This window comes from Moschus berezovskii, chromosome 3 (genome assembly GCF_049115385.1).
Source record: "Moschus berezovskii isolate FMDL1 chromosome 3, NW_MosBer_1.0, whole genome shotgun sequence".
In the NCBI taxonomy this organism is placed as follows: Eukaryota; Metazoa; Chordata; class Mammalia; order Artiodactyla; family Moschidae; genus Moschus; species Moschus berezovskii.
The window spans coordinates 99,320,429-99,346,916 of NC_142462.1; positions in this window are offsets into that span (position 1 = coordinate 99,320,429).

A 26,488-nucleotide genomic window follows, 5' to 3' on the forward strand; every position below is an offset into this window, starting at 1 on the left:
TGCAATTTTGAGAAAAATTTTATTTAACTTTATTACAAAATGTAAAGCAATAAGACCATTAAAAAAAAAACACATTTTACAGAAAAGTATGTTGGCTTAGTTTTAGAAACAGATACAATTAAAAAACTGATTTTTAATGGTTCAAAAAATTAATAATGAGACTGAACATTTTGCTTTAATATATTTATATTTGTTAATTTTGTAAAAATAATATTAATTTAAGCTACAGTCCTTGGGGTTGCAGAGTCAGACACGACTTAGCTACTAAAATACACTTTCAAAAAACACTTCAAAAGGGTAACTCTATCAGTTTAATAAAACCAAGATATTCAATAAAAGTATTTTATAAAATGCATATTTAAAATTTATTTTTAGTAATCCCTTTTACTGACAAAAATCTCACAGTTCCAACAACAAATTATATGGTCACCCTAGGTTGTACATTATTGCAACTCTTTGCAATTATTCTCAGGCAAGTTTTGATCATTTGGTTTCAGACCATATCACAGCTCTTCACATTCTACTCCTTCTCACTGATATCAATTTCCTTTTTATTGAGGTAAAGTCTCTCCAATTCTTTAACCACATACATATGAGTGATAAAATTTTCCACTATTTGAAAGAAAATGTCTTTATTTTGTACATATTCTTGAATGATAATTGAACGAGTTACAAGATGCTGCTGCTAAGTCACTTCAGTCATGTCCGACTCTGTGTGACCCCATAGCCGGAAGCCCACCAGCTCCCCCGTCCCTGGGATTCTCCAGGCAAGAACACCAGAGTGAGTTGCCATTTTCTTCTCTTAACACTTTGAAATTTTCATTCTCTTTGAGCTTCTTTCTTTGCTATTGAAAACTGTCAGTCTAATTGTTGTTCCCTTCTTATGTAACTCATCTTTTGTTTATGGTTGCTTTCAACACTTTTTTTTTGCATTTTATGAGGAGCAATTTAACTTTTAACAAGATGTGAATTTCTTGTTCAGTTTGCTTGGAAATAAGTGGGCAATTTCAATCATGAGTTTTAATTCATGTCTTTACTAAATTCTGGAAATCATGTTTTTCAAATATTGCCTCAGTGGCATTTTCTTTGTTCTCTCCTGTTGCGACTCTCCTTAATGAATGTGATAAGTCTTACTGCCTGGCCAGTGCACAGCGTTCCCAGATCTCTTCCTCTTTATACACTTTCACTAAAAAGACTAGAGCCACTAAATACTAACTTCCAAAGTCTCTCTTGAAATTAGGGCATGTCAAGTGGCACTTTTACCCAGTGATATGCTAAATGGAATTGTGTTGTTGGCATTTCTGGGAAAAATCTTTTATGATGAAAAGAGAAACTCAGTTAGTGTTTGTCATTTTTCCTCCTTCCTTACTGCCTCAAATTCAAATGCCATGTGAGGAACTTCAGCCTTTGTTTGGATCAAGCAGAAGCCTGAGTTGGAATCAGAGATGATGTCTGTGATATACCTAAGGCACAAATCTGTTGCTTATTAGCTGCCTCTCTCCACATTTCTAACTATAAATAAAATAATTTCAGTTTCTTTAAACAGATTCTATGGAAAGAATTTAGTTGCTGATAGTTTACTTGAGACTCTTCATTGGAAAAGACCTTGATGGTGGAAAAGATTGAGGGCGGGAGGAGAAGTGGGTGACAGAGGATGAGATGGTTGGATGGCATCAACGACTCAATGGGCATGAGTTTGAGCAAACTCTGGGAGACTGTGAAGGACAGGGAAGCCTGGTGTGCTGCAGTTTATGGGTTTGTAAAGAAGCGGACACGACTTAGCAACTGAGCAACAACTTTACTTGAGGGGAATATGACAAGGGTGAAGATGAGAGAAATATGGAAATGAAGCAAGAAAGATGCTGAGCAAGGTAATGCCATGAATTATTCCCCACGTAATGCTAATGGTAAAGAACCTGCCTGCCAATACAGGAGACTCTCAAGAGACTCAAGTTCAGTCCCTCGGTCAGGAAGATCCCCTGGAGAAGGAAATGGCAACCCACTCCAGTATTCTTGCTTGGAGAATCCCATGGACAGAGGAGCCTGGTGGGCTACAGTTCATAGGGTCATAAAGAGTTGGACACAACTGAAGTGACTTAGCACACACACACTAACCTGGATTTAGTCTGGCGGGCTACAGTCCATGGGGTTACAAAAGAATTGGACATGACTTAGCAACTAAACTGCAGTAGCATATTTATCAAGAGAAACAAAGAGAAATAATAGGCATATAAAATGTTTGTAAAACAGTGCAAGTAGGAATTTTACATCAAAGTAATTTACTAGAGAGATAACAAAGGGCATCTGCTTCCTATGAGATGAGGAAAACATGATGGGGAAACTTCTTGGGGATTTCTTGAACTTCCATGTCACAGTGGCAAGCACCTTGATGGCCATTCATTAAGCCAGGTCCCATACTCTATGGCATTGTATTTCATTCATGTTTAAAGAGGAGAAGCAATGCTGAAAGGTAGAGTGTGGACCAAAGGAGAGGAAAAGTGATATTTGAGAACATCTAAGGAAATATCATGAAATTAAAAGACGCTTGCTCCTTGGAAGGAAAGTTATGACCAACCTTGATAGTATTTTAAAAAGCAGAGACATTACTTTGCCAACCAAGGTCCGTCTAGTCAAGGCAATGGTTTTTCCCGTGGTCATGTATGGATGTGAGAGTTGGACTGTGAAGAAAGCTGATCGCCAAAGAATAGGTGCTTTTGAACTGTGGTGTTGGAGAAGACTCTTGAGAGTCCCTTATACTGCAAGGAGATCCAACCAGTCCATTCTAGAGGAGATCAATCCTGGATGTTCATTGGAGGGACTGATGCTAAAGCTGAAGCTGCAATACTATGGCCACCTCATGCGACGAGTTGACTCACTGGAAAAGACTCTGATGCTGGGAAAGGTTGGGGGTGGGAGGAGAAGGGGACGACAGAGAATGAGATGGCTGGATGGCATCACCGACTCTGTGGACATGAGTTTGAGTGTACTCCGGGAGTTGGTGATGGACAGGGAGGCCTGGCGTGCTGTGATTCATGGGGTCGCGGAGAGTCGGACACGACTGAGCGACTGAACTGAACTGAAGGAAATATATAGAACTTTCCTATTTAAAATTCAAAACTAGTCCTAAGATTTCTCATACCTCTGCCTCTCTTTATTTTCTTATAATAGGATTCATTGCTAGCAACTACCATTCACTTATCTATTATCTTTTCACCCTCTAATAGTTTGTAAGCTCCATGAGGTCAGGATTTTTATCTATTTGGTTGTTGTTTATCTGCTGTTTCCCAGCACCAAGAACATAAATTTCTTGGTACAGTAGATGAATGAATTGCAGCTATCATGTATTACCCTAAGCCCTTGGATATTAACATTTGACCTAACCAGATTCATCTTTTGGTGATTTGGACAGCTTAGACTCACCCCTATTGGATGTTTCAAATGTGACAGGTAATGAGTTGATTTAACCTAGTATTTCAGTGTTTTGAGTATTAATTTTAGACTCAGATTGCTGCTAAGTCACGTCAGTCGTGTCCGACTTTGTGTGACCCTATAGGTGGCAACCCACCAGGCTCCCATCCCTGGGAATGTCCAGGCAAGAATACTGGAGTGGGTTGCCATTTCCTTCTCAGGTGCCTGAAAGTGAAAAGTCAAAGTGAAGTTGCTCAGTCGTGTCCTACTCTTCGCAACCCCATGGACTGCAGCCCACCAGGCTCCTCTGTCCATGGGCTTTTCCATGCAAGAGTACTGAAGTGGGTTGCCATTGCCTTCTCCTAGACTCAGATTGCTTGATCTTAAAGTCTAGCGCTTCTACTTACAGTTGTGTGACCTTGAAAAAATACTTAAACCACTTTGTTTCCTTATCTGATAACTGATACTGCTAATATTATCTGTTTCTTGTGGTTATTATATGAAATATATGCAGTATCATATGTAAAGCATTTTTACAATGCCTGGTACTCAGTGAGCCCCGATGGTGTTTTCTTTATCCTCAGTATCTATTCAGAAAAAACAAAAAACATTCAAAATATTAAAATATAATTTAGTGTACATAAGTTGTTATTCTGGTGATGGAAAAGCAGAGAAAATTAATAGAAGACCGTGATGAGATAATCGAACAAGTAATGACAGGATGAGTGATAGCAACTGGAGGGTGTTGCTACCATCACTAGAAACTGGGCACAGTATGGTAAGCTGATATGAGAACTCAGGGGCCAGAGTCAAGTGATTGGAACCTGGTTCCTTGAAAGAGACATTGACACGGCCTGATGATCAGGATGAGGTGATGCCTAAGGCTTAGATAGACAACAAATTGTTTCCTCTCTTCAGTCCTCCATTTTATGATTCCCAATAGAAATCCAACTGATAAAAGATCAGAAAAGACAATCTCTTTAACAAGTGGTGCTGGGAAAACTGGTCAACCACTTGTAAAAGGATGAAACTAGAACACTCCCTAATACCATACACAAAAATAAACTCAAAATGGATTAAAGATCTAAATGTAAGACCAGAAACTATAAAACTCCTAGAGAAGAACATAGGCAAAACACTCTCTGACACAAATCACAGGTTGATCCTCCATAACCCACCTCCCAGAATATTGGAAATAAAAGCAAAAATAAACAAATTGGACCTAATTAAAATTAAAAGCTTCTGCACAGCAAAGGAAACTATAAGCAAAGTGAAAAGACAGACTTCAGAATGGGAGAAAATAATAGCAAATGAGGCAACTGACAAAGAATTAATCTAAAAAATATACAAGCAAATCCTGCAGCTCAATCCCAGAAAAATAAGTGACCCAGTCAAAAAATGGGCCAAAGCAGACATTTCTCCAAAGAAGACATATAGATGGCTAACAAACACATGAAAAGATGCTCAACATCCCTCATAATCAGAGAAATGCAAATCAAAACCACAATGAGATACCATTTCACACCAGTCAGAATGGCTGCTATCCAAAAGTCTACTTGCAATAAATGCTGGAGAGGGTGTGGAGAGAGGGGAACCCTCTTACACTGTTGGTGGGAATGCAAACTAGTACAAGCACTATGGAGAACAGTGTGGAGGTTCCTTAAAAAACTGGAAATAGATCTGCCATATGATCCAGCAATCACACTCCTGGGCATACACACCGAGGAAACCAGAATTGAAAGAGACACATGTACTCCAGTGTTCATCGCAGCACTGTTTCTAATAGCCAGGACATGGAAGCAACCTAGATGTCCATCTGCAGACGAATGGATAAGAAAGCTTTGGTACATATACACAATGGAGTATTACTCAGCCATTAAAAAGAATGCATTTGAATCAGTTCTAATGAGGTGGATGAAACTGGAGCCTATTATACAGAGTGAAGTAAGCCAGAAAGAAAAACACCAATACAGTATACTAATGCATATATATGGAATTTAGAAAGATGATAACGATAACCCTGTATATGAGACAGCAAAAGAGACACAGATGTATAGAACAGTCTTTTGGAGTCTGTGGGAGAGGGTGAGGGTGGAATGATTTGGGAGAATGGCCTTGAAACATGTATATTACCATATGTGAAACAAATTGCCAGTCCAGGTTCGATGCATGATACAGGATGCTCGTGGCTGGTGTACTGGGATGAACCAGAGGGATGGGATGGGGAGGGAGGTAGGAGGGGTGTTCAAGATGGGGAACACATGTACACCCATGGAGGATTCATGTCAATGTATGGCAAAACCAATACAATAATGTAAAGTAATAAGCCTCCAATTTAAATAAATAAAAAAGAAAAAAAAGAGATCTTGAAAACACAGTTTATGGAATCATATTACCAGTTTTACAGAGCCAAAGGAGATCTGGTGGCAAACAGGTCCAGGTTCTGCTCCACGTTATCTTTCTTCATTGTCAATGTCAGCCTTTCCTGGCTCTGTCTGTCAGTGTAATTCAAAGGACTTTTATTTCTTTACTTTCTACACAGTTGCATTTTAAAGCAGAAGCTATGATTATAGACTTGGTATAATCCACCTTGCAAAATGCCTTGTTCATGGAAAATACTCAAGTATTTAAGGGATAAATTAGATTGATTCTATAAATCTCTTTTGGGACTTTACCATCAAACTTTGACCATTTCACCAAATTAAAATTTCACCTATATACTTCTGATTTCATTTTGTGCTTCTTTGTTAGAATAAATCACAATTTTTATGCAAAGCAAATGGTTATTCAATTTCTATTACCTGCTCTCTATACCAGAGAAATCATATAATCAAGGGTTATTACCATGATTAGAGTTTCTAAGAACTTTTTCTTTATGCTCTGTATCAGTTATCAATGAATGTTTCATTGTGTCTAGACATTACTCTTTGTATATGTCTCAAAAGCCCATTAGTTTCAGCATTAGTGAGTCACATTTTCTTAAACTCATTTAAAATATTGTCTGTGACTCTAATTCTGCCCATGTAACAAATAGTGTTTTATTATGAGTACTTTCCTTCAACTGTTGCTTAATTTGTGAAATTTCATATTGCTTTTATGAATAGAATACCTTATTTTCTAACTTTGAAATTTTTTTCTTGAGAATTTCCTCAAACTAATATATATTCAAATGCAATGCCACTTGTATGTAGGATATTACACTACAAATCCTTTATTTTTCTAGCTGTAAATACAAGTCAGACCTAGAAAAAGATTTTTCTTTATTATCTTAATCTGCTCTATTTCTAAAACTATTCTGCTTTCCACAGTGAATGCTCCTATGGGCTTAAAATTTTCAGGATTAAAATCTATAGAATAATATTTTCACCAGAATAGTGCACATTTCTTCTGGCATTTAGACATTCTTTTATCTTTGTACAAATACAGTGTTTAGAACTGTGAAACTTTCTTGTTATGCACGAAATATAGAATTTCAAGGATAAAGAAGTAGGAATAAATAGCAGCCCTAATTTCTCATGTTAAATTGAATTTAATAGGGATGATATTTTGTTAGGACAGCCACAACCCCTATTCATGCATTTATTATAAATGAATCTCTCTCTAAAGTACTTTGTAATACCCATGTGATATTTATATCTTTCTTTCTACTGAAATATTTATAAAACTTGATATGCTTTTAATATTTCCTTAAACTCATCTCATGTTTCAAATGTTAATTGTAATTAGTGGTTTATAATGCATTATATTTCATTCTTTCACCACTTCAATTACTTTAGCTATATTCATAAGGTGAAGAATCTGAAAATTGCCAAGGCCCAAAGCAAGGGGTGAGTGAGGTTGGGACTGTACATAGTAAAGTCACAGAGAAAATAAATAAATCCAAATTTAAAGGAAGGCAAGGCCATGGATATGGACTAGATTTCAAATTTATCTCCCACCTACCTTTCCAAAGAAAGATAGTAAAAATAGAAACATGAGATACAATCTAAAGAGCAAAAGAATATGTATAGTTCAAAATCAAGAATATATTTGAGCCTGAACATGAGGATTATTAGGAGTAAATGTAAGGAACTATGTTGTAAACTGATTTGTGGCTTTGGAATATTTTAACTTCCTTGAACATGGTTAAAATTCTCCCTGAATCATTTAGAGGAGGATCATAAGTCTTCAGAATGATGATATATTACATATCTAAATGACAGAATGTAAATTTCTTATATTGCTTGTGTTTAGAATATGTTTTTTTTCAGATCCTGGGCAAAAGAGGATCTAGATACAGTTTATCTTATTGTTAGTTGAGGAGACTCAATTTAATGCTGCTTAAGGAACCAATCATTTTGTTTCATCTTTATTCTTTTTGAATCCTGTGCTTTCAAGTGACATAGAACTATAAATTGCAATAGAAATACAATGTGAACCACAAAGATGATCTACAGATTCAATTTTATTTTTTCTGGTAGGATCTGTTCAACTATTTGCCAATTTTTAAGTTGAGTGGTTTGCTTTCTTATTGTCTATTTTGTCATATAGAAGTATTGCATATATTTCCCTCCATTCTGTGACTCACAATTTCATTTTCTTAATGGTAGTCTTTCAACAGAAAAAAAATGTTTTTTTAATTTGATACAGTTCAATTTCTAATTTTTATAGGTTTATTTTTTGGCATGTCCTCCATCCCACATTTTACAAAATTTTCTGATGTATTTTAATCTAGAAGTTTTATGGTTTTTCATTATGGCTGTGCTTTAATTATGCTATTATTGTGCTCAGTCACTCAGTTGTGTCCAACTCTTTGTTACCCCATGGACTATAGCCCACCAGGCTCCTCTCTCCATGGGATTCTCCAGGCAAGAATACTGGATTGGGTTGCCATTTCCTTCTCTATATTATTTCTTGCATTTTGTAGATAAGGTGAATGTATATTTTATTTTATTTTTACCCAAATGGATATATAGTTTTCCAGCACTGCTGTTTGGAAACCCTCGCCTCTTGAATCTCCTGCCTTGATAGATGGATTCTTTACCGCTGTGCCACCTGGGAAGCAAGATTTCTATTGGTGAGGAACGAGTGAAGAGTGACTAGTATTTAGTCAATGAAATGTATCTGTTCCAATGTATGTCACCAGATGCTAATACAGTCTAAGTGATGAACCTTGAACTACACTGGAGAATTATTTTGTATCCTTAGACAGTGCTAGATTAACATATATTAATTTCCCAGGGTCTCATTCTCTCATTTTTCAGTATTACATTTTGACTATCAAAGTCATCTTTAGAAAAAAAAAATTCATGACAGATTTATCCAACTGAAATATCTTCTTATAGTTTATGTTAGCAATATTTTAGAATTATGTTCATTGATGTTTGTGAGTTGTATGTGTGTGTTTATCTGTGTGTGTGTGGTATCAAAATTAGGTTAATGTCAACAAAGTTTCCTTCATTTTACAAAATTTAACAGTTCTGAAAGTGGCATTTTCTGAGGTTCTGAAAGTATGTGCTCTTGGAGGTTACTATACTCTTCTGTATTAAATACAGATGCTTTACAGTCTGGTAGGTTAGAAAATCCACTGCATGATTACACTGTATGACAAAGAATCATCCTTTAGCTCACATTTCAGTAGTAATAAGCTCTGCTCTATAGTACTGTGTGTTAATATACCTGTTCTTCATTTCTAGAGCTGACTCTAGGAAGAAAGTTAAATGAGTGAAGTCTGTTTTCATTCTGCTTTTATTCCTTGAGTTACATTTTCTTTCTTCCTCTCATGGAAACCTCACTGGAGAAATACTCTGAGGAGATTATGACGCAAATCACTTTAATTATTATTCTGCCAAAGGTAGTCTGCATTTAACAGAGTAAAGGAATCAAGCACTAGTAGTAGTAGAATTTTAGCACTTGAAAATTGGTTGTAGAAGAGCTCTTGGGGAAAAAGAAGTGCCAAAAAGAGGGAAAAAGAATGATGCTTTTAGAGTCATGCTTTTCAGGAAATTCTTCTATTTTGACTAAGCCAATTCAGAATGGCCACTAAACAGGACCACTCACCTCAGTTTTGTCTTTTCCTTAAAAAAAAAAAAAATCAAAGACCAGAACTGATATATGCAAATTAAATGGAGTGCATGGCTAAAGTCTTGAGTTACCATCATTTGATAACAGTATCTAGGTCAGCGTTTGCATGAGGTCCAAGATCACTGGGCCTTCCCATGTGGTGCTAGTGGTAAGGAATCTGCCTTCCAAGCAAGAGATGCAGGTTTGGTCCCTGGGTTGGGAAGATCCCGTAGAGAAGAAAATGGCAACCAACTCCAGCATTCTTGTTTGGGAAATCCCATGGACAGAGAAGCCTGGCGGGCTACAAACCATGGGGTTGCAAAAGAGCCAGACATGACTTGGTGATAAATAACAAAATGATTAGTTCCTTCTGGATTCAGGAAAACAGGGAACTGGCTGTACGTTAGATAGAGTAGATTTATAAAGATCAGATACAAAGTAGAGTTCAACTAATAATTTACTACTTCAGTAAAATTAAACTATATATATCCCCTTTATCCAAGAAGAGCTCAATAATATCAAGTGATTATTTTTTAGTCTTTAAAAAATTGATTATGTCAATTTGAAGCTTCTGAATATTGGAAGGTAAGATGAAAAATTCAATACTAGAAATCAATCCTTTATATTATGTTTACCAGACAATTGAGAAAGTCACAATTTATCCACACATGCATTTCAAAATACCAGAACATGAGAGTTTATAACACACCTGGGATAGATGTCACCCAGATGAAAACATAATTTACCAGAGTAGAAAATGTAGAGAAAAATAAAAATTTAATTGAAAATGTACGGTTCTAATATTTCATTCTTATTTCCTTTAAAAAATATTAATTAATCTGGATTCATACAATTTCTTTCAAAATATATGTGGTTGAATCTGGAGTAGAACAAAATGACCTAGATACACAGTATTTAGACAACATCTTATTATCCATGGTCCAGACTGAAAACTCCTTCAACAAAAGTAAAATATACTTACACCATATAAAATAAGTAGCATGCATATAGCAAAATACATATGGTTATGTAAGAAATGGTAAACCAAGGAGTTTACCATTAAAAGAGTTACTGAGTAAAGTATTTTTGCTCTTTCTGTGTCAGTATATACAATTGTATAATATTTTGCTGATGGCAGAGAATATACCATTGTAGAATTGTAAGGAAAAACTAATCTATATTAGATATGCATCATTTATTCTCTTCTTGACTAGTTCTTCCTATGAAAAGTATAGATGTTTTCAAATTTAATAGAGAAGTGCATATATGAAGAATTATTATATGTATGTTGTGAAAGCATAAAAGTGAAATATCATCCTCAATTTTTTGTGATGGATATTAAAAAAGACAATGGTCTTCACTTGTTCAGTCACCAAGTTGTGTCTGACTCTTTATGAGCCTATGCAATGCAGCATGCCATGCTTCCCTGTCCTTCACCATCTCCTTGATTGCTCATACCAATCTCATTAAAAAAAAGTTAGTGTCCAGAAAGGATCAATAGTGTTCAGACCTAAGTTTTAGAATTTTTTAGCAGTGATTTCAGTACTTACATAAAGGCTATGCATAGAAAAGGAAATGATCCAAAGAACAAGGGTCCTGTCAACTACTTAATTCCTTTTAAGACTGTTGTCCACACATGGACATCAGTCTCATGTTCAGTTTGTGTACACAAAGCCTTTTTGTGCCAAGACGGTGAACTTGGCCCCCTAGAGACACCGTTTTACAATGACTTCAAAAGTGAAAACAATGAGCAATAAAGGAACATTGACTTTTGGGGGGAAAATAGGATTGTCCTTGTTCCTTTCACTTAATTGACTGAATCTCAATTCCTGGCAGATGAAGAATTGTAGAGTCAATCTGCCAGGAAAGAAGAAGCATGTTGATGGCAGAATTATGCTAACCAGTATCTGGTTACATTCTAAATGGAAAGGTTTCTCAGCTGAGCTGACCCTGCATACTTGCTACCTCCAGGGAGGAAGCAAAGACTGTGAACTGTCAGGTTTCCCAGACTAGTTATAATTTATATGTAACTTGGTTATATTTAGCTAATATAATTCACTGCACACAAGATTACTACTTGTCTGAGTATCTCTAAACTCCTTTTTAGAGGTAATAGTTTTTAATTAATTACCTGATATTTCTCAAGCACCATGTGTAAAGACATCAGAACACCTGAGCTGTAGTACTGTTTCTTGGATTTATTAGCACTCAGGCTTGGAAAAGTCTCTATTTCTAAATCTTTCTGTTTCCTCAGGTGTCATATGTAGATGATTTATATTCTCTTTCCTAAAAATAATATGTGTATGCTTAGTTGCTCAGTCGTGTCTGACTCTTTGTGACCCCATTGACTGTAGTCCGCCAGAATCCTCTGTCTGTGGGATTCTCCAGGCAAGAACACTGGAGTGGGTAGTTATTCCATTCTCCAAGGGATCTTCCCAACCCAGGGATCAAACCCAGGTCTCCCACACTGCAGGCAGATTCTTTACCATCTGAGCCACCAGGGAAGCCCCAAAATAAAACATGGTAATAGATAAAAAGTACTTCTGAAGCTGTAAATTTATATACAAATGTGAGGTCTTATCATCATCATCACATCATCATATCATCATGATGCTGACAATAAGCCACTCAGTGGCTAAAAAGAACTGTCTCCTGTTACCTTATATTACTCTCCAACTCTCTTGTCTGGTGCCTTCAGAGCTGTCATCTGTCAATGCATACAGTTGGGACAAATTACACACTGTGACATGGTGTGGTGTGAGAGATAACATGTGTGGTTGGACTTAACCAGGAAGAGAATTAGGACAGTCATTAGTTTCCTGTCATCCTATGGAGTGTGGGATCCATTCCATTGCTAGAGAAAATACCCTTCCACTTGTGACTCTCCCCACAGAGGGTGAGTTTGAAGAAGGGCTCTGCTCAGGGGAAATTAAGCAGTCAGTTGGGAGTAGTCTCTATATGAGGGTACCACTTGCTTGGAGAAGTATCTGGGAAAGTCACCTCTTGAATTTGTTGACTGGGGACAGCTGTGAAACAAAGCCAGTGGATATTATGTGGCAGGTGGAGAGAACTGCTCATCCTTTGGAAGGCTGAGTGTGGTTCCTCTTCTAGGTGGAACAGAAAGGGAGTGCCTTGAAACGCAGCCAGTTTGTGGTCCAAGCATGGAACACCCTGGATCTTTTTACACACAGCACTGATTCTTGTGTGATATTAACTCACTATCTATTCTTCTTTGAGAAAGAACATTTTATTCCCTCCTCATTCCCAAAGGCTGGATCCACAGGAAAATCTCTCATTTCTGCATCATGCCCAACCATCTCAGTTCTACATAGTTTATAAGAGGTATTTTGGGCACATTGGGTAAGAGTGCATGAGCTTGGAAGCCATGCTGTTGGGACTCAAATCCCAGTTCCTTTGCTTGTGAGTTCTGAGACTGCCAGCCTGTAAACCTCTCTGTGCCTTAAATTACTCACTTGTAAAGTGTGTGTATAATAGAAATACCTTTATCATATATTTGAATGATACAAAAGATTTAGAGCTTCAAGAAGAGCATCTCCTGTATATTAAATACTTAATAAAAGTTACTGTTTTTATGAACTTATGCAAATTTGATCACTCAGCATGAAAAGTCTTAGAAGCAACACTTGCTGGAACCTTCCATTTATTGATCACGCATATTGATCTCCTACACTGTGCCAGGCATTTAATCCTCAAATAATCATATGTTTTCCTTTGTTTAAAGGTGAGAGAATCGAAGCTCTGAGTGACTTACTGAGGTTACACAGCAGGTAGCAGATAAAAGGAGATCTCAGAACCACTTGACTCCAGTGGCCTTTCTGCTTTTTTTGTATTATTCTGTATCAGAATCTTTGTTCCTCCTTCAGTCTTCTCTCTTCACTTCTGAGTCCAAACAGTTTTAAACGACATTTACACATGGTTCCCCTGGGCATGCCCAGAGGAACTCTTGGAGAAATATAATTATCCAGAAAAAAAGTGCATCTCTTCCTTTTCATAGTCCTCCATGTAGCTAGGAAAGAAAAAGATTCTCTTTACAAACACATATTTCTTCCAGTGGTTAAACTCTAACAACAAATGCTCAAAGAGATACAAATAGGCATTCCTTTATTTACTAATATACTTATACATATATGCATATTAGGAATCAGGATATGAGTAAGACTGGCATATGAAGCAAAAGTTGATTGCATCATGTCTAGTAAAAATTCAAAGAAAATTTTACAGCACAAACTTGGCTGTTAAGATTACGTGGAGAAAATTAGTTTTGACCTAGTTTGTTGCTTGAGTTTTGAGAGAAGTAGCTGATCATGAACTGAGAGAAGTAGGAATAAAAACTGGTTTCTGGGGAGTTCTGTGGACAGTTTGGGGGAGAAACAGACATTGCTTCCTGGTCTAAGAATGCACCGGCAATTAAAAACAACAACAAAATCCCAGAAAGCAAAAGCAAGCAAACAACACCAGGAAAGGCTCAACTCTGTGGCCTGATTTGAGGACTATGTCTAGGTAATATACTTTCTTTGAGGAGAAGGGAAATGTGAGGAAGGCTGCAGGACCTCACATTTCATGGAGTGGTGTGTGTACCGTTCTAGCAGCTCCGTCCCAGCAAATCTCAGGGTCAGCCGGCTTCAAGGACAATGAAGAAAGTACTGCTGTAGAAATTCAACCATGTGGTGACTAACACAGAGATCAGTCCTCTCCATAACCAGGAGCATCTTTGGATGGCTAATATGAAAGCCCATTGAGTGCCTCTTCTCAGTCCATGGGGGATCCAGAGGATGACCACATTTAAGAAAATGTAGGTGCTGTCTATGCCCTCCACCATCAGACATGGAGTCAAAGGAAAGAAATCACTGTGTAGGATTGGTGTTCCTGAGGGCCACATAAAAATAAGTTTTGTAATTTGTTCAAACACTGACTACACATCTGGCTTTTGTAGCCTGAGGGGCCAATTTTATAAACACCTATGCACCTACTATTATCATGAACATGCTCTACATTGAAAAAACAGTGAAAGGGTGTTAGTTGCTCAGTCCTGTCCGACTCTTTGTGACCCTATTGACTATAGCCCGCCAGACTCCTCTGTCCATGGAGTTCTTCAGGCAATAATACTGGGTTGGTAGCCATTCCCTTCTCCAGGGGATCTTCCTAACCTGGGATTGAACCTGGGTCTCCTGCATTGCAGGCAGATTCTTTATTAGGGAATCCAAGGCACACATATTAATATTTACCTGAGCTAAGGGTAGGAGAGGTCTTGTACTACAACTACGAAATCATCCATAGAGAACTGATAATTTAGGCCTTCAACTGAGTTCCAAAAAGATGGATAGAACTACATTTCAGTAGAATTGATTTCCTTTACAACTATGTATTTAATTTAATTCAGCTAAAATCAATATTCTGAGAAGGATCCATATATAAGGTTTATCCAACTATCAGGAGATTATGACTTAAGCTCCTGCTCCAGGGGATTGTGTTGAAGGCAGGAGGAGGAGTTGGCAGACATTGCACATATAATTCAAACCTCAGAGATCTAGAGAGGTGGTTAGGATAGGATCCCTGACAATGATGGACACCTCGTAGTAACATAATTCTTCCTTTAAAATGACGGTTGGTCCCACTATAATTATAAAAGTCTTCTCTATCATTTTTTTTCAAAAGCTCTATATACATAATTCCTTGGCTACCTTTTGAATATCTCGTGTGAAATGTTTATTTCAAATCAAATGCTTTTAAAATTTTCATCATTTATGCTAGCATATCCACTTATTAGATTTGTAAGAGCTCTCCAGGGATAGTTGAAAACATGCTGTGATATTAACTTAAGCATCTACACTTTATTCTAAACATGTCAAAATAAGTTATATCATGGGGAATAATGCACATTTCTTACCTGATTATAATTTCCAGTGTCATATTTCATGTTCGGCAAACACTAATTACTACTAACTGGCATTTGATTGAAGCAGTAAAGAGGTGGATTCATTCTGTTTCATTAATTGATTCAAGTTGGGTTTTGGCCAAGGCTTATAACCTAAATGTCTGATAATAAGGGAATGATTAATTGAATCTTAGCACATCCATATGACAGAATAATGTGAACCCATTAAAATGGTATTTTAGAAGAATACTTATAAAATTGGAAAATGCGTATAATAAATTTACTATCAGTACTACATGGAGAATAAAATCTAGATTCATCATCTTGGATGCTAAGGTTTTGCATAGTTATGGGCTCCTGCACAACTTACTTAACAATCTTAAACTATACTTTACATCTCAAACACCTATCTCCCTCAGTTTTCACACTTCATCCACACGGGTTTTTCTTCTGTTTTGCTAACAGGGCAAGACTTTTCCACTGTCAGGACTTTGCATTATCTCTTCTCACTTCCTGGAAGGCCCTTCCTTGTATCTTCATGCGAACAACACTTTCTTGTCACTGAAAAGGACCTTCTCTGACCACTTACTTTCTAGTAGATCACTTTACTATTTTATGTATTACTTCTATCTGATAATGCTTTATTTATTTTTAGTTTAAATTTCTACACTTCCCTGTAAAATGCAGACTCCTTACAATCAGCAACATTTTATTTATTTCTTGTTCAGTGTTTTATTTCAATGCTTTGAAAAATTCTTGGCACTTAGTAAATTACAGCACATATGCTGAATGAATAAACAAACCAGTACTCTTTTTTAATTTAAAAAATAAAGTGCCTATTTTAGAAATCTTCAAAAAATATAAAGGAGAAAATTAGAATATAAATTATTGATAATGACTTCAGAGATGATTATTGTAGACATGCTGATATGTGTTAAGGCAGAGACAAGTGATTGTATGACAGTTGTGGTCATTTAACTGAACTCCCTGTTTAGTTCTCCTCTTTTCTTGCTTCTTTTCTCTCCCTTCTTCTCAGAAACAGAAAATAAACTTCTCTTTATAAACTCTTGTATAATAGTTTAGTGATAATTTTAATTTCTTATAAAACACTCCCTTGAATTTTATCAACATATCAATATTTATTTGTCCAAAAATCATGCTCTCCCGAGCAGGTATTCTGGTACTCTTGCTGTTCTGCTCTTCTGAAACACAGGGCAGGGCACAGTGATGGGATAGTCCTATGTGGTAGATCAGAGAACATCTTCAGGGGGGAAGTGACTTCTCAGCTGAGACCTGAAATGTTTCCAAATCAGCCACACTAAGTTTATGATGTTGAAGACCTGAAAGGTGGGAGAGAAAGAGTCCAAACGGACAGAACTACTATACATAAAGGTCTGAGAACACAGAACATTGAACTTTAGGAGAAATAAAGGTTATCCCATTTTCCTACTAATGTGTACTGTGTCAGGGACTTTTGATTCTGGTCAAGTAGGCAGAAGCCAGGTAAAAGGGTTTCATGTTAGGCAGTGTTTCACAAAGGGCAAAACGTCTTTTAAGTGTTTTCAGCACAGAACTATGATGGCCTTTTACAAAGATTATCCAAACTGCTTATGATGAAATACGGAAAGAGAAAATATTTTGCAACTTTTGTGCCTATACAAATATCAAATGAACGTTTTTTCATATCTAGAGGGAGAAGACAAGAAAGCTTATGCAACATGTGTTCTAGACTTACTTCAACCGCCCCATGAATCAAGCAAGAGACAAAAGAAAACGATGGTGTCCTTGGTGGCTGCTAATAGTGAGACTCTTATGATCTGTGTCAAAGTTGCCTTTACTCACTATTACGCCAAGTCAGATGTGAAGGGCCACCATGATTTAGCTGGCATGAGAGCTGCCATAAAAGGATCGTAAAATACTGTCTTTCCTCATGGAGAGCAGGTTCCTTCTCTGGATGGTCTTTACCTAAATAGGAAGCTCCAGCAGGATCTCTGAATGCAGCCTCACCCTTTTCTCCGCAGATGTAAGATAGCGATGCTTCCTCCTGGTGACTGTTCCACATGGTGGCCAGAGAGAGTCTTCTTGTTCTTAACACTAATTCAAGATTGTCTGGCCTCCCCCTCCATCTGCTGTTCTCAGCCCTGTAACTTTCAGAATTTACTGAATATCTCTGGTATGTGGATGGTGCCCCTCTCTCCTTTCGGTGACTTATTTATACCTCCCTCCACCTTATTCTCACAAATATTTTAATTTTTCAAAGATATGAGTAGAAACCAGATTTTAAAGAGGGATTGTTGTTGTTGAGTCGCTCAGTTGTGTCTGACTCTGTGACCACATCAGGCTCCTCTATCCATGGGATTTTCCCAGGAAACAGTATTGGAGTGAGTTGCCATTTCCAGGGGCTCTTCACAACCCAGGGATTAAACCTGCATCTTCTGCATTAGTCGACTGATTCTTTACCACTGAGCCACCTTGGGAGCCCCTTTAAAAGGGGGTAGGGTAGGCAAATTACTGTGAGTAGACCACTCAGCATCATATCTTAGAAATATAATTGGTTTTTTTTTAACAGCATAAAGAGGGATGGTCTATTATCTGAGAGATATTTATCAGTTCAGTTCAGTTGCTCAGTAGTGTCCGACTCTTTGTGACCCCATGAATCACAGCACACCAGGCCTCCCTGTCCATCACCAACTCCCGCAGTTCACTCAAACTCATGTCCATCGAGTCGGTGATGCCATCCAGCCATCTCATTCTCTGTCATCCCCTTCTCCTCCTGCCCCCAATCCCTCCCAACATCAGAGTCTTTTCCAGTGAGTCAACTCATCGCATGAGGTGGCCAAAGTATTGGAGTTTCAGCTTTAGCATCAGTCCTTCCAATGAACACCCAGGACTGATCTCCTTTAGAATGGACTGGTTGGATCTCCTTGCAGTCCAAGGGACTCCCAAGAGTCTTCTCCAACACCACAGCTCAAAAGCATCAATTCTTCGGCGATCAACTTTCTTCACAGTCCAGCTCTCACATCCATACATGAACACTGGAAAAACCATAGCCTTGACTAGACGGACCTTGGTTGGCAAAGTAATGTCTCTGCTTTTTAATATGCTATCTAGGTTGGTGATAACTTTCCTTCCAAGGAGTCTTTCAATTTCATGGCTGCAGTCAGCATCCGCAGTGATTTTGGAGCCCCCCAAAAATAAAGTCTGACACTGTTTCCCCATCTACTTCACTTGAAGTGATGGGACCAGATGCCATGATCTTAGTTTTCTGAATGTTGAGCTTCAAGCCAACTTTTTCACTCTCCTCTTTCACTTTCATCAAGAGGCTTTTTAGTTCCTCTTCACTTTCTGCCATAAGGGTAGCATCAGCTGCATATCTGAGGTTATTTATATTTCTCCCGGCAATCTTGATTCTAGCTTGTGCTTCTTCCAGCCCAGTGTTCCTCATGATGTACTCTGCATATAAGTTAAATAAGCAGGGTGACAATATACAACCTATAACCTTTTGTATTTCACTAAATATTCACTATTTATTGAGCTCCATTTGGTGATCCAAGATAAAAAAAAAAATCTTTCCCCAAGACAAATATATATCTAAACCCTTAGTCTGGAGCTGCTTCCCTCACAGCTACTCAAAGACTTCACTCTTTTCACTATGACTGTCTTTTCTTGTATTAGTTTTCTGTTGCTGCTATAACAAATTATTAAGGACTTAATGGTTTAAAAGATAACCAAGTTATTATCTTTCAGTCCTGGAGGTCAGATAGGTGAATTGGGTCTTATGGGCTAGAATCAGTGTCATCAGTGGAGCTGCACCCTTTCCTGAGACCCTAGCAGAGAATCCATCCCTTGCTCTTTCCAGCTCCTAGGGGCTACACACATTTCTTGGCTAATGCAGCAATGCTCTTGCCTCTTCCTCAATAATTACATCCCCTTCTGTGAGTGACTCTCCTGACTCCCTCTTCTAAGGACTCTTGTGGTTAAACTAAGCTCACCTGAAAAATCCAGGACAGGCTCCCTATCTCAAAACCCTTAATCTTAATCACATATGCAGAATCCCTTGTAACCGTACATGACATATTCACAGGTTCTGGGGATTAAGATACTCCTGTCTTTGTGGAAGGGACATTATTCTGCTTACTACACTCCTGTATCATCAGCTTAGATTGCTGTTACTTGTTCTTTATTTCTTCTAATTTACCTTTATGTTTTCATTTTTCTCATCTGGAAATAGTAATAAAAGATATACATACAACCTAGAGTTTTTGGAAGGAGTGTGCGTGGAAGAGTCTGGCACATATCATACGCTTAAGATGCTATTATTTGGGGGATGATATAATTTTACAACCACCTTCATGAGGTTAAAATTTCCATCATCCACCCATACTGATGGTAAATAGTAGGACTTATGAGGCGATATATGAGAATTTAATATGATATAATACTTCAGTAATTGATTCTAGGAGCATATATGCTCACATTTTGAACAGTTTAATCTTTGAATTACCCTTGAAGAATCATCCATATTTTAGCAACTCTAGCAGAAAATGATTTTGCAGCTTTGGTTTTCTTTCTCATCTGTGACAGATAAAACATCTGCATTTCCCATTTTCTTTCTCCCTCATATGTTGAGGAAAATTATAATTATTTCCTTTGAAATTTTGCACCCCTGCCACATCTAGTGAGTATCCCTGTTGTGTCAGTTCCTTCTTTAGATTTCTGTAATGTAGTTTTAAGATAACAGATGTAGCATCATAAATTTAGGACAAGTAGAGAGAAAGATACATAAACTGAGTCTTGCTGGGAAGGGCTTTGTCTCTTTAAGAGAGAATGGTGGCTTATAGTAAAAGAAGTAGGGGTTCAAATTTACAATGGAGTGAGATTTTGGGGAAATCAGTTGTAATTCAAGGGTAGGGTACTGGTGATGACAGAAATGTAAATGTTTTAAAGATTTTCATTGCAATGAAAAATGTTTCTTACACTTTAATATTATTTGAGAGATTCCAGTAAATAGTGGCTTATTTTCATTACTTTCAGTTGTCAGTTTATATTTTTTTTCAAACCAGCTTCATGTCTTGACTGGTCATGTGGGGCTTAGTTTTTGTTTAAAGTGTACCTTATTGACTGGATATGTTATATTTGCTTTAAATTTCTTAAACCCTGCATGCCAAACAAAGTCATCAAACCACTTTCATCCATCTCTCATCTCCTCCAGCAATCTTTGTCACTCCCTATCATTTTCCTCTCAAGGCAGAACTGACCTTTCTTTAGTTCAAGTTCACTCTTTTTTTTTTTTTTACCTCTTCTAAGAATATCATTCTTAGGTACACTTTACAAACATATCCTGAAAACACACTATCACATATACTTTTTCATTGCTGCATTGTAAGTGCTCTCATTTTCCTCCTTCTACAAACAAATTTCATTAAAGAGTTTACAAAAATTGCTAGTTCCTTCATGTCCAGTGTGCTACTAAACTCACTTTGATCTGATTTTTCATTTTAATGATATAGAAAATACACTTGTAATTATCAGATCCAGTGACTGCCTTCTACTTAATTTGGCTGCTCTATAGCATAATAATATTAATCATACATTTTTCCACTATAGTCTTCTTCACTATGATATTAACACCTTATTTCTCTTTCCTGTCTTCAGCTCACTGATTATTGTCTTTCTGGATTTCCTCTAGTTCTGTCCCTAACTGCTGGTAAGCTCCATGATTCCATCTTTGACCTATACCCCATTAGATATGATTTTGTGTGTGATATTACCTATTACTATAGATTTTATTAGCACCAATTTAAAACGCCAATTAAATTAATCTCTAAAGACTTCTGTGCTTGTTATTTCCTTAAATGGAATCAATTAAGTTATTAATAATTGAAGTAGCCATACTTGAAAAATCAAATATTCTTGATATACCTTCCTTCAGTCCATATCTTTAGCTATCAGGTCACTCACTGAATCTCCCCATGTTAACCTTGTTAAATTCCTCTCTTCTCCTCTATAAGTCTATCAGTTCATATTTCCTTTCTCATTTCTCTCAATTACTTCAAGTCACTGAACTAAGCCTTCTTGGATATCTCTTATTCTCTGTCTCATCCTTTTTGCAGTCTTTGGTATGGCAGTCCCTTCTTGAACATTTGTTTCAAATCTTGGAAAGGAAATGATGATATGTAAGTCCTTTACAATGTGACCACAAAATCCTTTTACTCAATTACCAAGCCACATTTCACTTCAAACTATATTAACTCATTTTTAATGTAGTGTGCAGAGCTGTTTTTGTTCAGTTGCTAAGTCGTGTCCACCTCTTTGTGACCCCATGGACTGCAGTACACCAGGCTTCCCTGTCCTTCACTATCTCCCTGAATTTGCTCAAACTCATGTCCATTGAATCAGTGATGCCATCTGAGAGGACTACTACCAGGACATCAAGAAGAAACTCTAAAGGGATGCAACACAGCTGCAGGCAGTGTTTCAGGCTGTAAATTTTGGGGAAAAAAAGCTTGAATGGGCAGATCACTTGAATGCAGACAGAAGAAAGAGGCTAGTTGAATCTGTGCAGGATCATGAACCTTTGACAGATACTGGCTCACAAAGGGCTAACCGCAAACATATGTATATGCTGATGTGGCTGATTCATAAACATCCATGGCTGAGTCATGTAAATTTTGGGCAAAAGCCAATACAATACTGTAAAGCAACTATCCTTCAATTAAATATAAATAAATTAATAAAATAATTACTTTAAAAAGGAAAAGATGAAAAAGGGCTAACCATGAGAAACACTGTGGGGAACAAAAGTTACTTGGCATCATCATCACTTCCCTTGTCATTTCTAAAATCTTCCTCTTCTTTCTCTGTTACTTGTCTTTTTTTCTCTCTCTCTCAATAAATAAGATCTCCCTCATAAGATCTTTCAACCTAGGAGCTTGTGTCTGGCCTAGGGACTCTTCTTATGAATGGTTCACCTAGGCCTTTCCTGATCTTGAATTTTTGCCCAAACTAGTGTACTCTACTGGAGAAGGAAATGGCAATCCACTCCAGTATTCTTTCTTGGAGAATTCCATGGACAGAGGAGCCTTGGTGGGCTACAGTCCATGGGGTCACAAAGAGTCAGATACGACTGAGTGACTAACACTAATATACTCTACTTTCCATTCACATAGAATAAGCAGAATAATTTGTGTGTGTGTGTGTGTGTGTGTGTGTATGGCAGAATACCCACACAGGGGTTTCTCCTTCTTCTGTTTTTGTCTGTGTTTTGTTTATTTTTGTCTTTCATCTAATGTGCCACACACGGAAACCTTGCCATGCCCATATCAAGAGGCAGAAGTTAATTCCCCTCCTAATTTTGAGCAGACTTTGTAAGTTATGTATATCCAGGAGAGTGTGGCAAAATTTATCCTATATTAATTTAAACACTGGCCTTAGAAGGATGTGACATCTACCTTATTACCTGAGGCATTGATTTTTGGAGATCAAAACTTCAATGTGAGCAATCTAGTTGCCTAGGTTTTGAGAAAGTCTAATGTAGGCCATGAAGACTAATCATGTAGAAAAATGACAGGAAGAGGCCCTAAGATTATATGGGGAGAGAGAGAGAGATGCTTGTTTATCTTCCAATGAATTTGGTCATTTGCTCTTACAATTCCAATCCCTGTCTGACAACAGTCATGATATATCCTGAGCCGAGAGTGTTCAGAAGTTGCCAAATTCCTACCTATAGTTAATGTAAGAGGTAAAAGAAAAAAATCGTTTTTTAAACTTGTAAATTTGGTATATGATTTGTTAGGTTTCAGTAGTAATTGGAACACTGTCCAGGAACAGATTATGTTCATGCCTTCATTCTACTAATTATTTATTCAGAGTAAATCCTGTTTTGTCTAAGTTAATTGAAATTTTCTCATTGTCTGATTTGGTTTAAGAATAAGCATGATTTAGGAATAACTTGGTTATGACCAATAAGATATGAGGCATTTGCCATGACTCCAGGAAAGGAATCATACATATAACAAAAGTACATTTTCTTCCATCAGGTATCTTCTATAAAAATGGCATTAATTGAAAACAAGCCCTCTAAGGGTGACAGAATGAAAAGAGAGAAGGGACTTGAGTCCTTGACATTGTTGATCAACTGCATTAGCCAAACCTGGAAATGCTATACTTGATATCTCTTATATATGAGGGAATATATTCTGATTTAGTTAAGAAATTTGACTTGAGTTTTCTGTAATTTGCTGCTTAAATCATCATAACCCTTTTTACTACCAAACCAGATAAAGAATTAGAAGAAAAAAAAACTTCTGAGTGATATTTCTTATAAATGTAGATAAAGAAATCCTTAACAAAATATTAGCAATTCAATTTCCATGAAGTATTAAAAAAATTATACCAGCTATTCGAGGCTAATTCAACATTTAAAGATGTCATAATTTATCACAATAGTCTAAAGAAGAAAGATTATATAATTATATATATCAGTTGATGCAAAAAAAGTTTTTAACATCCAAAATCTGTTTATGATAAAACATACCAGCAAATGAGGGATATAGAGGAAAGTCCTCAACATAATAAGAAATATATACAAAAGTCTTACAACAGACATCATACTTAATTGAGAAAGAGTGAACACTTTTTCCCTACGACTGAAAAAAAATCAAGACACCACTCCGATTGAATATTATCCTGAAGGTTCTAGTTAGTGCAACAACTAAAAGATATAAAAGGTGTAGAAATTGGAAAAGGGAAAATAAAACCATCTTAATTTGCATATAACATAATTAACTGTGTATAACATTAAAAAGAATTGGCCAAAAACATCCTTGGACTAATGGATGAGTACATCAAGCTCACAGGGTGCAAAATTAACATCTAAAATCAATTGCTTTCCTATATGCTAGCAATTAACAATGGGAATTTGAATTTAAGAAAAGAATATTTATAATACTACAAAAAAGAAATACTTAGATATAAACATAAGAAAATATGGGCAATATCTATATGGCAAAAACTAAAAAAAAAAAAAAGCTATTGAAAGAATCATAGAAAGATCTAGAAAAATGGACAGAAAATCTGGGTTTCTCAATTAGAAGATTCAGTATTGCTAAAATGTCAGTTCTTCCCAACTTGCTCTAAAGATTCAGTGTTGTCTCAATCAAAAGGCTCGAAGCTATTTATGAGATATCAATAAATAGATTCTAAAGTTTATATATATAAAGCTTCTTACAAAGTTTTATAAGTTTATATAGCTGAGAAATGAAGTGAAAGGCAAAGGAGAAAGGGAAAGATATACTGAACTGAATGTGGAGTTCCAGAGAATAGTAAGGAAAGACAATAAAGTCTTCTTAAGTGAACAATGAAAAGAAATAGAGAAAACGATACAATAGAAAAGACTAGAGATATCGTCAAGAGAATTGGAAATACTATGGGAACATTTCATGCAAAGATGGGCACAATAAAAGACAGAAGTGACAAGGACCTAACAAAAGCAGAGAGATTGAGAAGTGGCAAGAATACACAGAAATACAAAAAAGGACCTAATAACCCAGATAACCATGGTGGGAGATATCCTGGAGTATGAAGTCAAGTGAGCCTTAGGAAGTATTACTATGAACAAAACTAGTGGAGGTGATGAAATTCCTAAAAGATACTGTTGCACTCAATATACCAAATTTGGAAAACTCAGCAGTGGTCATAGGACTGGAAAAAGTCAATTTTCATTCCAATCCTAAGAAAGGCAATGCCAAAGAGTGTTCAAACTACTGTACAATTGCATTCATTTCACATGCTAGCAAGGTAGTATCAAAATCCTTCAAGCTAGGCTTCAACAGTATGTGAACAGAGAGATTCCAGATGTTCAAGCTGGATTTTAAAAAGGCAGAGGAACCAGAGATGTACAGATTTGAGAGTTGGAGCAAAAAGAAGGCTGAGCACTGAAGAACTGATGCTTTTCAATTGCGGTGTTGGAGAAGATTCTTGAGAGTCCCTTGGGCTGCAAGGAGATCAAACCAGTCAATCCTGAAGGAAATCAGCCCTGAATATTCACTGGAAGGATTGATGCTGAAGCCCCAATACTTTGGCTACCTGATGCCAAGAGCCAACTCAATGGAAAAGACCCTGATGATGGGGAAGATTAAGGGCAGGAGAAAGAGGGGACAACAGAGGATGAGATTGTTGGATGGCATCACTGACTCAAAGGACATGAGTTTGAGCAAACTCCGGGAGATAGTGAAGGACAGGGATGCCTGGCATGCTGCAGTTAATGGGGTAGCAAAGAGTTGGACTCATTTAGCAATTGAACATAAACAACAAAGTTTATATGGAAAGGCAGTAGATCTAAAACAGCCAAAAAAAAAAAAATACTGAAGAAGAAGAAAAAAGTTGGAGGACTCACACTACTCAATTTCCAGACAATATCAAACAGTATAGTTTTTGATGGAAGTTTAAGCACATAGTCAGTGGAAGAGAACTGAGTCCAGAAATGCACTGTATTCAACTGATTTTTACAAAAGGGAAAAGGTAATTCAATAAGGAAAATTTGTATCTTTAACAAATGGTGCTGGACCAATTGAGAATCCATAATGCAAAAAGTGAACACAAAGAACTTACCTATTTTGTGAAAATTAGCCCAAAATGGATGAGCAACCTAAATGCCAAGTGCAAAATTATGTTAACTTCTAGAAGAAAATAAAGGATAAAGTCTAGGTCACCTTGCGTTTGGTGATAAGTTCTTAGAGTCATGATGTACAAAAGAAAGACTACGATTTGAACTTTATTAAAATCAGAAACTTTTGCTCTGAAAATGACAAAGATTGAAAAGGTAAGCCATGGATACTGCAGGAACTCTTATCTATCAATGCCAAAAATGAGAAATAATTTAACCATTTGGAAGACGGTTTGAGAGTTTGTACAAAGCTGAACGCAAATATACAACAGAACATTCATATTCCTATTATTGGAATGGATTCTCATACTAATTCCATCTCATTTTAAAAAGAGACATTTTATCATTGGCTTTTGTACAGTCAAGGGAGATTCTGGTCTTGGCAGTAGCCTCAAGTCTGGTTTTAATATTGCCCAAATGGTGGTGATGTTCACCCTCTTCAGCAAATGAAATTCTCATCTGTCTTTAGAGCAATC